Source organism: Apis dorsata, unplaced genomic scaffold (assembly GCF_000469605.1).
Source record: "Apis dorsata unplaced genomic scaffold, Apis dorsata 1.3 scaffold_553, whole genome shotgun sequence".
Taxonomy (NCBI): domain Eukaryota; kingdom Metazoa; phylum Arthropoda; class Insecta; order Hymenoptera; family Apidae; genus Apis; species Apis dorsata.
In genome coordinates this window covers 54886-69980 of record NW_006263769.1, presented here as the reverse complement: position 1 = coordinate 69980, position 15095 = coordinate 54886, and the positions used below count along the sequence as shown (strand labels likewise).

The window sequence follows — 15095 nt, the reverse complement described above, 5'->3', positions numbered from 1 at the left end:
AGAGAGAGAGAGAGAGAGAGAGAGAGAGAGAGAGAGAGAGAGAGCGCCACTGTTGCGCGCTACGTTTCGCCAAACCCAGATTTGATCGTGTTTTCCGGCATTACGCCGTCCAACTCCTTCCTTCCTTCCTTCCTTCTCCTTTGCGGGGCATCGATCACTCATCACCGTGATTGACGAGTGATATCGTTAAAGGTTTTAAGACCCCCTTGGAGATGCGTGCGATGCGCCAGATGATCTTGTTAAACATCACCCCTGCGATGCGTTCTTTAATCCTCCCATCGCAGCTTTGTACGTATCCTCTTCCCACATAAGCGCGATGAAATGTGTTTTCCGTTGTAAAACGTGAATCAGAAATTCAGTATAAAATTCAGGTAAATTTTGAAATGATGATGTTGGTAATCGTAAGGTAATCAATTTTAGAATCAATCGAAGTGAATTGTAATGGTCGAAATGTAAAGACGAAAGAAAAGTAATGGTAAATATCAAAAATATAACAAATTACTTTCAATGTACTTTTCATCTAATTGTAACGTAAAAAGTACATTTAAAATTGCATAGAAAGAAATGAAAGCTAAAAATATCTAGAAATATAAAAAACATTAAAATATCGAAATATTGATCGAAAATAGAAATATACGATACCATAAAAACCGTTCAATTACTCAAACGCAAATTCACGCCTTAAAATGGTATAAGTTTCAATAATTAATAGCTACATAATATAAATATCGCGTCACTAAATAGTTCGATTATTCAATCTACGAAAATTCACATATTATTTCTTAGGTACATTTTAAGTTACATAGATTTACACACAGCGCTTTATTAAGTTCTATTAATTAATATCTTCGATTTATTATTTTTTTAGTGTCATTATTTTTATTAATTGAATAATTATTCAAACCCACGAAAGTTCACATATTAATGCTCTCTGTCGGTTTAAATGTTTAAGTTCCAATAATTAATAACGCGGCGCTAGTGTCGTATCAGCGATCCATCATGGCGTCATTACTTTTCTCGCGCGTAATGCGTCACGAAATTCGATCATTAAACAAATGACTGAATTTGGTCGAGTTAGGAAAGAGCATATTCTCGTGAAGAGGCGCTCGAGCACGCTGGCCCGCAGAGGATGATTGTAGGTGTGGGTGGTGACCAGGAGGTAGCGGTTCTCGCGCCGTCGCTCTCCATGAGGTTTCTATGGCACGGGAAAATACCTATCCGGTTGTAGGGTCGGCCTCGGTGCTCCTCGTTGGAATCGAGGCGCTTGCCATCGGTGGCCCCGCCCACTCACGATACAACCTTCGACTCTCGCACACCCCCAATGCCCGGTTATTATTATCATCGCGGCCGTTCTCCACCTTCGTCCTCCTCCACCCTCTTGCCAATGGAACACCTCTCGTTTCGATCTAATCCGCGTATAGGGCCACGTCGAAGTCACTCTTTTCGAGGAATCCGAGATCGTATGTTGCTTAAACAAGAGGGAATGGTTCGAGGTTGGGGAGAATAGATTGTAAATCATTGAGGAGGGGGGGGGGGAATATTTCGTCGGTAAAATTTGCAAACATTTCGCGCGTAAAATTTGTAGATATGCATGCTTGAGAAGGTTAGAATGTAGCAAGGAGGACGTAGGAGGATGTAGATTTTTTTAAATGGAAAATAAAAGGAATTTTACATTGAAATTCTGAGAATTTCATCGAATAGATGATTCATAGAAATAATTTTTAATATTTTTTGGATGTGAATATTTAAGGAAGGAAGAGAATTGATTGATATTTATTTTTTTCTTTTTTTAATTTGTAAATTTAAATAATATTAGAGATAAAAAAAAATATAAATATTTCTTCTATAGAAAATTTTTGATTAGTATCTTTTTTTTTTTCTTCATTTTTCACGCTTTGTTTCTTAAATATTAAATCAAAGTTGAAAATTATATTGGGAATAGTAATTGGTTTATGGGCATCCCTTGCACGTATTCGATTAGCAAGCTTCACCGACGGTCCGAGGGTTAAATGTCCCGGCAATGATTTACAGGAATGAGAAGAGAAAGATAGGAATCTATCTCCGGTGCATTCATCAACCCGATGGACGCCAAGTGGTCGTCTTGTATCCACACTTGCATAACAGAATTGACCAACGGAATTCTGGATTAGTACCTAGTAATGAAAAAACGCAATGAGAAAAAAAAATAAATAAAAAGAAAGCGTGATAATTAACGATGAACAAAAATTATTTACAATAATAGTAAAATAAAAAAAGACAAAAATTTGTAAAACGGTGAAATCAAATGGTACAGGGTGCGGGAACATCTGGACGATGCACGCAGGGGTTATACGGAGCATGGAGCTTTTTAGCATTTTTATGCGAGCTGCTGCTGACAGTTTATTTTATTATATAGGCAGCTGCCCATCGTCCATCCTCCAGAAGAATTCATAAGTCAAGTCCTACACAACTTTGGCACAGTCTGAGCCCATTTGTTCGTAGTTTCTTACGACTGTCAATACAGATGGTCGATTGATCAAGTTCCTATGCATGATAGAAGAAATATAAATTTTTAATTAATAATATTATTAATAATTATTAGTTATATATTAATTATTAATTTTTTCATCAAAATTAATAAAATTAATAAATATTATATGTATATATTTAATTTAGATTAAGTTATTACGATTTACAAAACTTATCTTTTTAATTAATACTGATTATTATTATTACTTATAAACTGATATTTTATCTTTTTCGATAAGTTCGATATTCTATAACCAAATAAGTTAGGTTAGATATATTACAATCTATAAAAGCTACTTTTTTATCTGACACTATTATATATTATTTATATATTCATTATTAGTAAATTTTTTCTATAAGTTTAATATTCTATGCACAAATTAGATTATATTTTATCTATCCATCTAGTTTTTAATCGATCAAGGTACGAGCATATCTTTAAACGCAAGATCCGCCAATAGTCTCCAATCAGGAACATATACATGAAATCACCCTAATTCCGGCGGTTTCACACAGTTTCGAATGATGTGGAGCAATGCGACTCGTCGTTCCTATGCTAACGAGAACGTTCTCAAACCATTGTCCGAATCGGCAGTTCGTAGATTGCAGCCGGCACCGATCGCTTCTTCCCCTCCATCACTTTCCTTTTCCCTGTGTCTTTCGAAGGGGGGTGCGGCGATCGCGCAATAATACTAAAAAGATAAAACTTCCCTCTGGAAGGGGGTGTCCACCCTTCGAGGAACACGGTCGGCTATTGCTTCGAGGCTAGGTGGTCCATAAGCTACCAACCTTACGTAGATAGACATGGGAGTCCAGTTTTCCTCTCTTTCTCTTTCTTTCTTTCCATTCATACTCCATCTCATTTTCCATCCTCTTTATATCGACAAGTCACATGCACGTACACACACGCTTGTAGGAGGCAAGCGTTCACAATGGGCAACAGCGACCCCGAAGCAAGGTTTGTGTGCTGCGCTAATAATGGGCGGGTGAGCCGATCAGCCAGTTGACCGTGACTAGATAAAAAATACTGCCTGACAGCCGACCAACCCTCTCTCCCTTCCTTTTTCTCGCTCGTGGTTCGACCCTTAGAAATCCAACCGAGGGAGCAAAGGCGAACTAGTTCTCGAACTTGGCGTTGTCATGCTAATCGAGTGCAAGTCCACGGGACACTGGGCAGTTTGCATGGAATCGGTGGAAGGAGCAATGTGGACTCCTCTAGTCGTAAATTCTGTTACCGATCAACAGGGGTCAGTATCGGCGCGTGTATAACATTTTTGGATTTAGGTTAGATGCTTAGGTTAACTAGTTGAAGTACTATTTTTGTATGGATTTTTTAAATTCTTGTTATAATTTATAAATAGTGGAAAAAATTGTGCAGATTGGATATAATTGTAATCAATGATTTTATTTTAAGCTTATTTTTTATAGAATTGATTTTTTTTTAATGATTTTGTTACATCTATATAAATAATTAGAAGAAAGATTCTGGTGATTGTCAGTTTCTATATTTTTAGAAAAATAAGAGTTTATTAATCAGTATGATGTATTGACTTAAAATTTGTTGTTGTTTTTTAAAGAAAATTCAACATAACGATATAATTAAAAAGTTACTCGATCATCTTTAAAAATATAAAAGAATATTATTTAGTTTAATTTTTTAAGATTATAAGTTAACTACTAATATTTTTTATTGCTACATATAGTAATGTCTGAATAACTATAAAATGGAAATTGAAACGCATCAATTATTTGTAAAAGTAAATATTCCAAGAGGTTAAATAGATATTATATTTCAATAATTATTTCATGTTTAAATTATAAACATTTATAATTTATCAAATGGTACAATTGTATTTTTTGCAAGAGGAATTATAATTTTTCATCGATGAATTCAATTCTATTGGATCATTAGAGAATTGAAGTATTTTATGTTGAGAGACAAAACGAAGAACATTATAAGCATCCTGAGAGGATGGAAAGAAATCGAAAGAAAGTAGATATACGAGGAACCGTGGTTAGACGAGGTGGAATAATAACAGGCTGGGATATATCAATGGGATTCAATATCGAAATGATCCGATGCCCGTGTGTAAGCATGCGTGCACGCATCGGGGGATCTTCGCGTACATAACTTACATATATGTAACGGCTATAAAGATAGCGTGTATCAGATAGCATAGTCTCGTGAAAGGGAAGTTGAAACGGTCCTCTTTGGCAAACGACCAACTGTTTTTCACTTGATTCTTTTTTTTTTTTATAATTCATCTTTAATATTGAAGATTTACATGTAAGTATCTATACATAAATTACAAATGAAATTAATTTTTTGTATCGTTTAAAATTATATATTTGCAGATTGAAAATCAAATTTCATTTTTTATCTAAATTAATTATACGAGAAAATAAAAAAAATAAAAATGTGTTCGTTTCAGTATCAAGTTAATCATTCATAAATAATGAAGTTAACATTGTCACGCTAGCAGTGACCTTACTGTGCAAAGGATTCAATTTAATTAATAAGGGAAATGAAATTTTTATATGTTCGAGTATCAGATTATTGTCATTCATAAATAATAAAGTTATCTTGTCACGCTAATGGTGATTTTACAGTATAAAGAGATATTAATATTTGATAAATTAAAAAGTTTATTATTTGTCCAAGAAAAAAATTAATATTATTACAGAAGAATCAGAATACGAAATACATATCAAACGAAATTGAACGTAGAGAAAAGTTAGAAGAAATTCTCAGTTCTTAGTTCTCAAAACAAGATTCTTCTTCGAAACTTATGATATTTCATCCGAATACTGGTGGAGGTTAAGCGTCTACGAAGTTCGGTTAGAATTTCGAATAATGCTCATGCTTTTCCATCGAATGGGTTCTTAAGAATTCGAATTTCTATCATCTACGTATTACATGTAATATATTAACCCAATATTTGAATCTCTATTTTGATTTACGTATCACCGTATCTACGTATCGATAAATATTCCTCAGTTGAATTGCAACGATGTAAAATTTCAACCTAACTTAACCTCTCTTCTTATCCATGTTTGATAGAACATTACGAGCAACACGCTACTCAAAATAATCTTATTTCCTGTCAAATCTCGAAAAATCATAGTTCTTATAACAAAGTGGAGGAAGAACGATATTTCTGGCAAAGGGAATAGAAAGAAAAACAATGCCAGAGGGAAAAAGAAAGAAAGAGATAAAGAAAAATATGTTTGGATGGAAAGAGACGTATCAAGAAGGAAGTTGTTCAAGACAAGAAAGACGCCTAAGGCGTTTTATGGGTGTCGATGATGTCACAGATTCGAGCCATAAAAAGAAATTTAGTGGTCCAGAGCGACCAGTCTACGTTCGAGAACGATACATTTCGAGCCCTTTTCTTTTTTTCTTTCCCCCTCCACAATCGAAATCCGGTAATCCTCGTAGGACCACGAAGCATGATGGTGAGTCAAAAGTAACCTATACCGATAAATCCAAATTTATCTAATTTTCATCCTTTGATTAGCATCATTGTTCATTTTTTTAGTCGAACGGATTAAAAACGAGTCAACTATTAGTCTACCAAAGTCTACTTTACTCGTTGCCTTTAATTCGAGATGGATTCAGGAATTTACAGCTGGGTAAATAAGGTTAAGTAGATGCAGATTGAGTCGAGCGTGGAAGCCACACAATGGAGAATGCGGGGTGGAGGGGAGATGGACCGTACCACCTTCGCTTCGTACCACAGAATCGAAGCCCCATCGTGTGGTCGCGTACTACGGATAGTATCGGATACTAGCTGCGGGCTACTTGCTTCTATTATGCCAATAGTGACGCTAGGTAGGCTAGGGTCATCTTCAATTGGATCATACTTGACACTCGGTATGGTAGGCCAGCTGATCGTTACATTCTTCGACATAATGTTTTAGCGCGAAATCAGTTTCAACGAAAAACATTACCTCTTGACCCGCACCTGTATGATCCTGTGTGTGTGTAACCGACGCGTGTGAAATTGGCTTATAGACTGCGATGTTTGCGTCAGTCGTAATATTCGTTAAGCTCGGATCATCTTTCAATTGGATCGTGTTTGACACTTGGACATTTAGTCGAATTATTATTATTATTATTATTATTATTATTATTATTATGTTTTTCATATGCGATTGTTTTGTCATATGCGTATCATTTTTTTATATCGTAATAAGATGTTTATTTTTTTCCTCTTCTCTACCTATCGGAGAACAGATTAAACTATTGATTAATTCAATCGAATTAATTGTTACGAACGAAGAAATAGAAAGTCTAATTTAACGGTATTAGGTTAAAAATATTTTCCATCGTATTGTCGATTTTTTTTTTTTGATTTATTATTGACCGAGGGAAAGACTGTTTGCAAGGGTAGCAAATTGTTTAAAATAGACCGTAAAGGGGATTTAAATGGTCCCCAAGCGTGTATCGCGACGCACTGTCATAGATGGAGGGATCTGGCTCTAAAGTGAATCGAACCATGTAAATTCGAACTCGAATATTTGACAATTAAAAGTGTAGCATGATCATAATCTTATAATTATTGTTACTTATGTGTATTAATTTATTCACGTGTTAAAATATAATAACATTTTATCATTATTTTTTTAAATATATATTTTACATATAACTATTCGAAATTCTATCAAAAATTTAAAAATAAATCTCTTTAGATTTAGTTTTATAAATATTAAATCGATAATATCGACTTTTATCGAAACCATAAATTGTCTCAAGTTGAATACACTAAAATTGTCATGCGCGTTGCATCGAAAAAAATTCAATTGCACGCATGATGTTGCACGCATGCATATAAACGAATGCGAATACGTCACGGTGCGTAAACCAGAGGGTCGAAAGCGATGAACGAGAGGGTTGCGTAGCGTAGAAAAGGAAGAATCAGAGAAACACCGTGGTCACCCTTAACGAGGCTAATACACTCGTCACGGAGCGACCAGTATCCGTTATATACTTGGCGTCACGTCCCGTACGACATGTGATTAATGTCGCGCTTCCCGAAGCGCGATACAACTGTTGAACGTCACGTTGACGGTCCGCGTTGCGTTTCGCGGCACGGAATCCATGCTGTCAAATCGTTCGTTATAATTCCGTGTAACACGTCCCAAGACTCGTGTCTGTGTAAATTTATTGTTCTCTCTGTGCACAATGTGCTAGTTACGCGAGAGAAAGTGAAATAAATGAAATGTGAAAGAAATATAACGTTAAATTACATATAATTTTATCGGAATAACTGTCGGCAAAATAAGTTAAATGAACGCATAAAATTTAATGTTTCGAACATCTGATGAAATCTCTGTTATATATTATATTTGAAAATTAAAGTGCCTCATAGATCGAAACAGATATTATTGAAACTGCTTGCAAATACGTGGCGTACAACTGATACACACGCGATCGTTATCTTAGAATCGAAAGAAAGATGTACGCGGAGTCGAAAGTGGCACGTAGGAATTCGCCAATATCCACAGAACATAAATGTTTTACATGCAATAAGGTGTTGGCCCCGGCTGGACGAAACTGCCCGCAGTCCAATTTTATTACTTGACCGCAAAGGGGCTTCGTTCGAAGAAAAAGAGTGGGGATTTGAGGTGTAAAAAAAACTAACTATATAAATGCGAAAAACTTCCACTATATAACATAGTTATAATATGCAATAATATTGAATTAATAATAATGAATTAGATCAAATATGAATTAACGACTATAAAATATAATAAAATTGAATTAAAAATAATGTTCAAACAGATATTATGTTAATATGATGATAAATTTAATATATTAATTGATTGCAAATTACATTTAACAACGATGATCAATTTATGCCTATTATTCGAGAAGTAATCGATATTAAAAAGGTTAACTTGCATTTCATTGATGAATCAATTTGATTTCACTATTGAAAATAGACAACAATTTTTTGAATAAGTTTTGAATAAGTTCTGAAAGTTTTACATAAATTAATAATAAATTCTTTAATAATGATTTTTCACCAATATTATAGATATATCAAAATTTTATAAAAATAAAAATTTTGAAATAATGCGAAATATAAGAAAACTATTATTATTCGATGCATTCAGATTATTTTTATCGTCTTTAAAATAAATATACAATATCACTTATTATTTCTTTTTTCTTATTTACTCAATACTTCTGCTAAATTAATTTGCATTTCAAATCGTGTATTTATAATTTATAAACAAACTTATTAAATTATTCTAAAATAATCTAAAAAAGTTTTATAGAAAAATTCTAATAAAAATGCAATTTGTAAAGCTTGAATATAAAAACGCTAGCTGGCGACACATGCAAATGCGTGTGTGTTCGCGCCAGTACGTATCGTGTACGATTTATGACGGTCAGTTTATTGAAATGGCCGGCCTGGTTTCGTCCCTTGCGATCGCCCAAACGTTTCTTGATCTTTCACGGCATATAAGTATCGGCATTTATTCACGTGTGCATGTATGTAGTGTATACAAAAGCAAGGAATATGACTTTTCGCATTCGGTGACATAAAACAACGTTTCGATAAAACAGAAGGGATCGAAGTTTTTCGTTGTTGTCTTTCGCTAAATCTTTAATATTCTATTTAATATCGACGGTCCTTGTACAGTTGGCAGGTCACGGATACCATGATCATATAAATCAAACGATAGATATTGGTCGTTTTTATTGGCAACGGAGCGAGCGTACTAGCATGGCCTCTATATATAATTGTTTTTACGGATTATAAATTTCACTTTTTACCACCGACACATTGCGTCCCATTCGATTCCATTTCCCTACCTGAGATTTTCTTTCCAATCTGGGGGAATCTCCGGTGCCACCTCGACGATCCCATTCGTCTTTTCGAAGGAAATTCCAAGATCTACGATTTACTTATTTTCTCTGGCATTTAGAAAGAAACTTTCCGCTGGAATAAAGTTTCCACGCGTAAAAGGGGATTCCGTAATATAATATTTCTCGAGTATTATATATCGCGCGAGTCGGTAAAATAAACTTATTTCCACAGCAATTCTGAAATTGATATTCAGTTATATTTGCAAATCTAAAATAATACAATTACTGGAAAAAATATAACGAGATTAGATTATATGTATAGGTTATATTGTATAAATTAACAATAATGTTAGACATAACAATAGGTTAGGTTAACAATAAAATGTATAATATGGCGATGTGATTTTTTTTTAGAAGAGAGAAATTAAAAAATAATCAAAGAAAAATTGAAAGAAATGTTACAATATCTTTAGGAACAAAGCTATTAGAATTTAATAGAATTTTATAATCGACTATCATTGCATACCAGACGCTCATTTATATCAGAATAGAAACAGATAATATTTATGGAGAATTCGTTCGAAAATCCAACGAACAAACCCCTCGTTCCCCTTTTACCGGGACATCAACATGATACAGTGCCGTTTAGATGGGAGTTCAGGGGTTAAGAAGAGATTTTGGGGTCGCGTTAATTAATACTGCGCTACCGGCACCCCTGTAAACGCAACACTCGGGCACTAACTATGACTTAAGCTGCCATTAATTCACATCAACGTCTTCCTACGGTACAGGGTAGGTGACTTGCATCCTTGTTGCCGAACTGAGATAAGTGGTTATACTCTTGAAAAATTCATCATGATTGGTATTATATTTTTGTTAGAAATTTCAAAGAAATATATTGGAAAATCTTCTTTCGCATTATATCTAATGATTTATAATATTAAAATAAATATATATTATTATATATACTATTATATATAGTATAGCATATATAATAGTATGTATATATATATTATATAATTATATAGTAAATATATAATATTAAAATAAAAGTTTATATAATGCTATTTTTTAAAAAAATGAAAAATAAGATAATTCAACGAATTTTCAAATATCCAAAAGTTTTAATTTTAAGTATCATTTTATAAGTCGCGCTCTTGAGACTTTCTTAGAAAGAGAGCGAGAAAGAGGGCAGCAGCGGTTTCACGGTAGTCGATGTATCCGAACGATAACCAACTTGCGTATTTGTCACGCACACGTCTCATGTGACCCGCGAACTTAACATAATCCCTGTCAACTCTAAGAAAATAATGATCGCATGATGCGTCTGTGATTTTACAGTACGTATGCATCTACTATTACATTGTTCCTATCAGTTTTTGTATGAGGTAAATAAATTGCCGGTGTAAAATTAATTTTGTAATAGGATCTATTGTGATCAACGATAATAATTCAATACCGTTGTCGTTGAAGTTATATAGTGTATTTTAATCTTTTCAAACTCGATCATGTTACTAGAAAATATTTTTATTTGTAAAGTTATTTGAGAACTTAATTTCTTTTTTTTTCTTGGTATATAACATTGTTAGTAAATTTGAGAATGTTATAGATAATTTCATTTGACACTTAAAAATAATATATAACAATTACTTATTAGGTATTCGAGGAAATATTTTTATATTTTAATGTGAATTTTTTTATCAAAATTTGTAATTAAACCAAAAAAAAATATTTTCATATAATTTAAAAAAATACTCGATAACTAATAAAACTAGCTTATCTCATTGAAAGTAACGATTAAACAATCTCCATTCGATATTTTCGCTATTCCATATATTCTTCTCCAAAACTCTGCTTTCAATATTTACGATTACTCAGTCCAACGTAATCCAGGCAATAAATCGAGTCCTCGAGTCCTCCTAAATTCATCGAGATGACGATTCGAATCAGGAGAAGAATCTCCCATCTATAGAGTCTCGCGGTGCGACGAAGGGAAACGATGTTGACACGCTATCCGGTGGTCTTTCCGTACCGAAAATCCAGTACGTCTGGGTGGATCTTTCCCGTTGGTTAAGCCGATCATTGTCGCGGTAACAAGCCGGCTATTGACAGGTCTCGTTCTCGAACGCCCGTTACATACGCGCGGCACGTCCACGTATACATATATACGTCCACGCGTTTACATGTGTACAAGTGAAAGATTGTGTTTGTGTATGCGTATAGAGACACCATCCTTCTCGAGCAAGGGGACACACGACGATGAGACAAACCACGGTTTGACCACTGTGCGGTAGTGTTACGGCTCTACTACGGGGGCCACATACTAATGGGGCATTACCTTAACACCCTCTATCCTGACTCTCGTTCAGTTAGTTACTCCTTGGGGATGTGGAAGAAAGAAAAGTCCACCCCCTCTAACCTCTCTTTCTCTTTCTTTTTTCGATCGTTTCTTTCTCGACACTTCTCTCGTTACTCCTTCCTTTTCTCTTTCGAAAGACGCGACGCGAGTGTTCTCCTCTCCTCGTCCCTCCCTCAGTTTTCACCACAGCTTTTTCTCTCTGTTTTTGATCGATCGTTCGTGAAAACGCGCGTCTCGACGTAAATCGTTATCGGGCCATTTCCACGTCTGTTGGATAACTCGATCCTCGAAATCGAATCGTTTAGCAAAATTTGGATGAGGCTGAACGATCATTCGAAAGAATTTCTTTAGTCGCAAATTTAAAACGCTAGATTGAAACTAATGTTCACGGGAACGCAATTGAGGTTAGTAAAACTATGGCGGTGGATAGAACACGTTGCATGAAAAAGTTCGTATACAGTGATTATACATTAATTTATGGAATCAATAAATCAGATATAAAATTGTCCAAAAAACTTATCAGTAGAATCTCGTATTGCATGAAAAAATATAAAAAATAAATTAAAAATACTTAAGCTAGAAATGAAACATCGAATTATTGATGAACTAAAATAAAGCACGATCAAAAAATGATTAGAAAACATCGATTTAGAGTTTTGCATTGGATCTTTCCAGGTGAGATAATATGCTGCGATCGAAGAATTGCAAATCGTTTTGATCGCAACACGGTTCGAGTTGTGTCGACACTCGGAGGTCCGATCCGAGATTCGGTCGGAAACAATACGACGAGCGATTTGTGCTGGCGATAGGTGAAGTCGGGGTGGGGAGAGGACTGCATGAATTTCAATCGACATCTTATCTAGTACACGAGCGAGCTTCGAGTGCCGGTGGATCGTGATCAAGTGGACCTCCATGGCGAGGACAATACACGCTGCGCCCGACAAGTGACAATACGCTATCAGGGTCGTTCGAGGCGTATTGCTCTTTTGTCCGAACTACTATACCTGCCATACGTACTTGAACAAGTTCATGGAAAGTGTGAGGACTGACCCGGCCATGGATTACCAGTGAAGATTGCGTAAGTGTTGTTCAAACCTGTCGTGAGGAGAACATGGCGTGAATATTAGGAAGAGATAAGGTATTCCAGACCGTACTTATTTCCTTAGAAATTTTAACATAGCACATTACACAGTGTATGGATTAGTAAATAAATATTCGATGATTGATAGAAAAGTTGGAAAATTTTATAAAATTAAATTTTTTGAGAAGAATAAATAATTTATTTTACTCGCAAGTCAATTTAGAAACTTGTCAAAGGTATTCCAAAACGTCTTACCAAACAAATATTTCAAAAAGTGGCAAAACCTATTCTCTCGATATTTCCATTAAAACTTTCCACATATATTTAAAGACGGTCGATGTATAAAAGGAAGAGAAAAAAAAAATTGTGACAGAAACTGCGACAAGAAGGAAAACATAACCTCTTTATCCAGTTTTCCGGAACCGTCAGCTAGTCTATCGAATATCCTGGCTCCTTTATGAATTACTCGACTTTGGACCCGATGCGACTGCTAGCGTATTAAACCCGTCTCAAGACCGACGTACAACTTTTAAGGCCTTCCACACCCTGGAAGGCCACCCACCCCTTTCTCGCGTCAACCCTCCTTCGTACGGTTATACGATTTCACCGAAGCATGGGGGTAAAGGGGGTACGGGATGCGATAGGATTTACTGCTCCAGACATATTTCAGCTTCCAATCCGAGCAGTTGGAACGAAAATCGGCGCGTTTCGTGCTTTTTTCGTCCTATTTTTCCGCGTTATCGACCACTCTTTATATAGTTCCGTATAACGAGGAAACGCATGAAACGTTACAAGCCTAATCCGTACATGGTGAATTGGTGACTGAAGACTTCCACTTTCTAGCTAGAAGAAATGTTCAACAAAAGGAAATTTCATCGATGGTGAATTTTATAATTTAAATATATTGAGATATAGAAATTTTTCAGAGATAGATGAAAATTTGTTTAAATTTTTAATTTAATAATTTTTTTTAAATTTTAGATTAAGAAATATTTATTAAAATAAATTCGCTCTATAAAATTTATAAAATTTTCTAATTCTAAATCTAATTCTGGTTTATAAAATTTTTTTTAAATCGTTTTACAGAATAAAAATTGAAAATTGTGAAAGGCAGAACATCAAAAAAGGAATTATTGAAGCGTATTAATAGAGAAAGATATATTCTCTTGTTAGAGAAAAATAACAATCCCTCGACTTCTCACTCCTCACACAAGATCATTATGGAAGCAATTAAGTAATGCACCTTGGGGAACCAAATCCCTGCAGAATCGAAGCAAAACGAAAACATTGGAAGATAAACGGGGATCGATAAAAAATCGTCCAACCTCTATTGATTAATTATCTACCTCTCCATTTCTTGTAAACCATTATTTTCAAACCAATCATTTCAATTTATTTCTTATCTTTCAGATACATTGACACATATGTATATATTAAATTAAAATTATTCTAAGAAAGAAGAATTCTAAAAATCTATTGAAGAATATTCTCTTCATTATAAAATCTTTCATATAATAAAAACAAAAAATTCGAAGCACTGATAATATTTTATATTATTTTAACGTCTTGTGCATTCCTGAAGAGGTTAGATTTTTTTCATTTCAAAAAAAATTTACGTTCGTTATTTGTTATTTATTATTCGATACATAATAAAATAAAAACCAATTATTCATTGTTTTCAGTGCCAATTATCAAATTCTCGCTTTTTTTCACAGCCATTAATATAATCAATGGAATTGCGAAAGACGATTACGTGCCAAGAAGAAAACAAAAAATACCAAGAGAAATAAAGAAGGAATAAAAAAAAAGAAGAAACGAATGAGTGTCGCTATGGAGAAAGTAGCCAAAGGAGATCGAATCGGTTGGTAAATTAGATGACGATTGTTCGCTTCCAAGGCTACTAATCAGGAGCTTGCACTTCCCCCTCTTTCAACGAAACGAGACTAGTTCCTCCTTCTTCTTATTCAATTCGACGCCTCTTTCCTTTCCTTTATTTTCGTTTCTCCGTATATTTCTTTTCCCTTCCCAGCTCCCTTGACTCGAGTGGACTCGTCAGAAAGTCAGAACTGGCGCTAACTCGTCTCCACTAACGGGCAATCAGATTGCCACTGTTTGGGACAACAAACTCTGCCAGAGAGCGTGTCTCTCCTCCTTGTATAGCTTATTTATCGAAGAAGTTAGCCAAGAGGGTTAAACAGCAGTAAATCCTCCCTCACGAGGCGGAATGGGCATTTGCGACTTAATTGCTTCGACCTGATTCCCGATTCCCCCCAATGGATGGATGATTGGGCAACGATGATTTGCGATATTCACAGATAGCATTGATG

General features: G+C 34.8%; 3 long non-coding RNA genes across 3 annotated transcripts; all 3 read left to right on the top strand.

Moving 5' to 3' along the window:
- Positions 1–4094: 4094 nt before the first annotated feature.
- On the top strand, positions 4095–5337 carry LOC102673033. The gene is made up of 3 exons (XR_422524.2): positions 4095–4795; positions 4941–5106; positions 5193–5337. It is a non-coding gene; the product is annotated as an uncharacterized LOC102673033 (long non-coding RNA).
- Positions 5338–10377: 5040 nt separating this feature from the next.
- Positions 10378–13683, top strand: LOC116186277. Its single transcript, XR_004151241.1, has 3 exons — positions 10378–12091; positions 12363–12765; positions 13612–13683. It is a non-coding gene; the product is annotated as an uncharacterized LOC116186277 (long non-coding RNA).
- Positions 13684–13832: 149 nt separating this feature from the next.
- LOC116186280 lies at positions 13833–14576 on the top strand. The gene is made up of 2 exons (XR_004151242.1): positions 13833–14127; positions 14484–14576. It is a non-coding gene; the product is annotated as an uncharacterized LOC116186280 (long non-coding RNA).
- Positions 14577–15095: the final 519 nt, after the last annotated feature.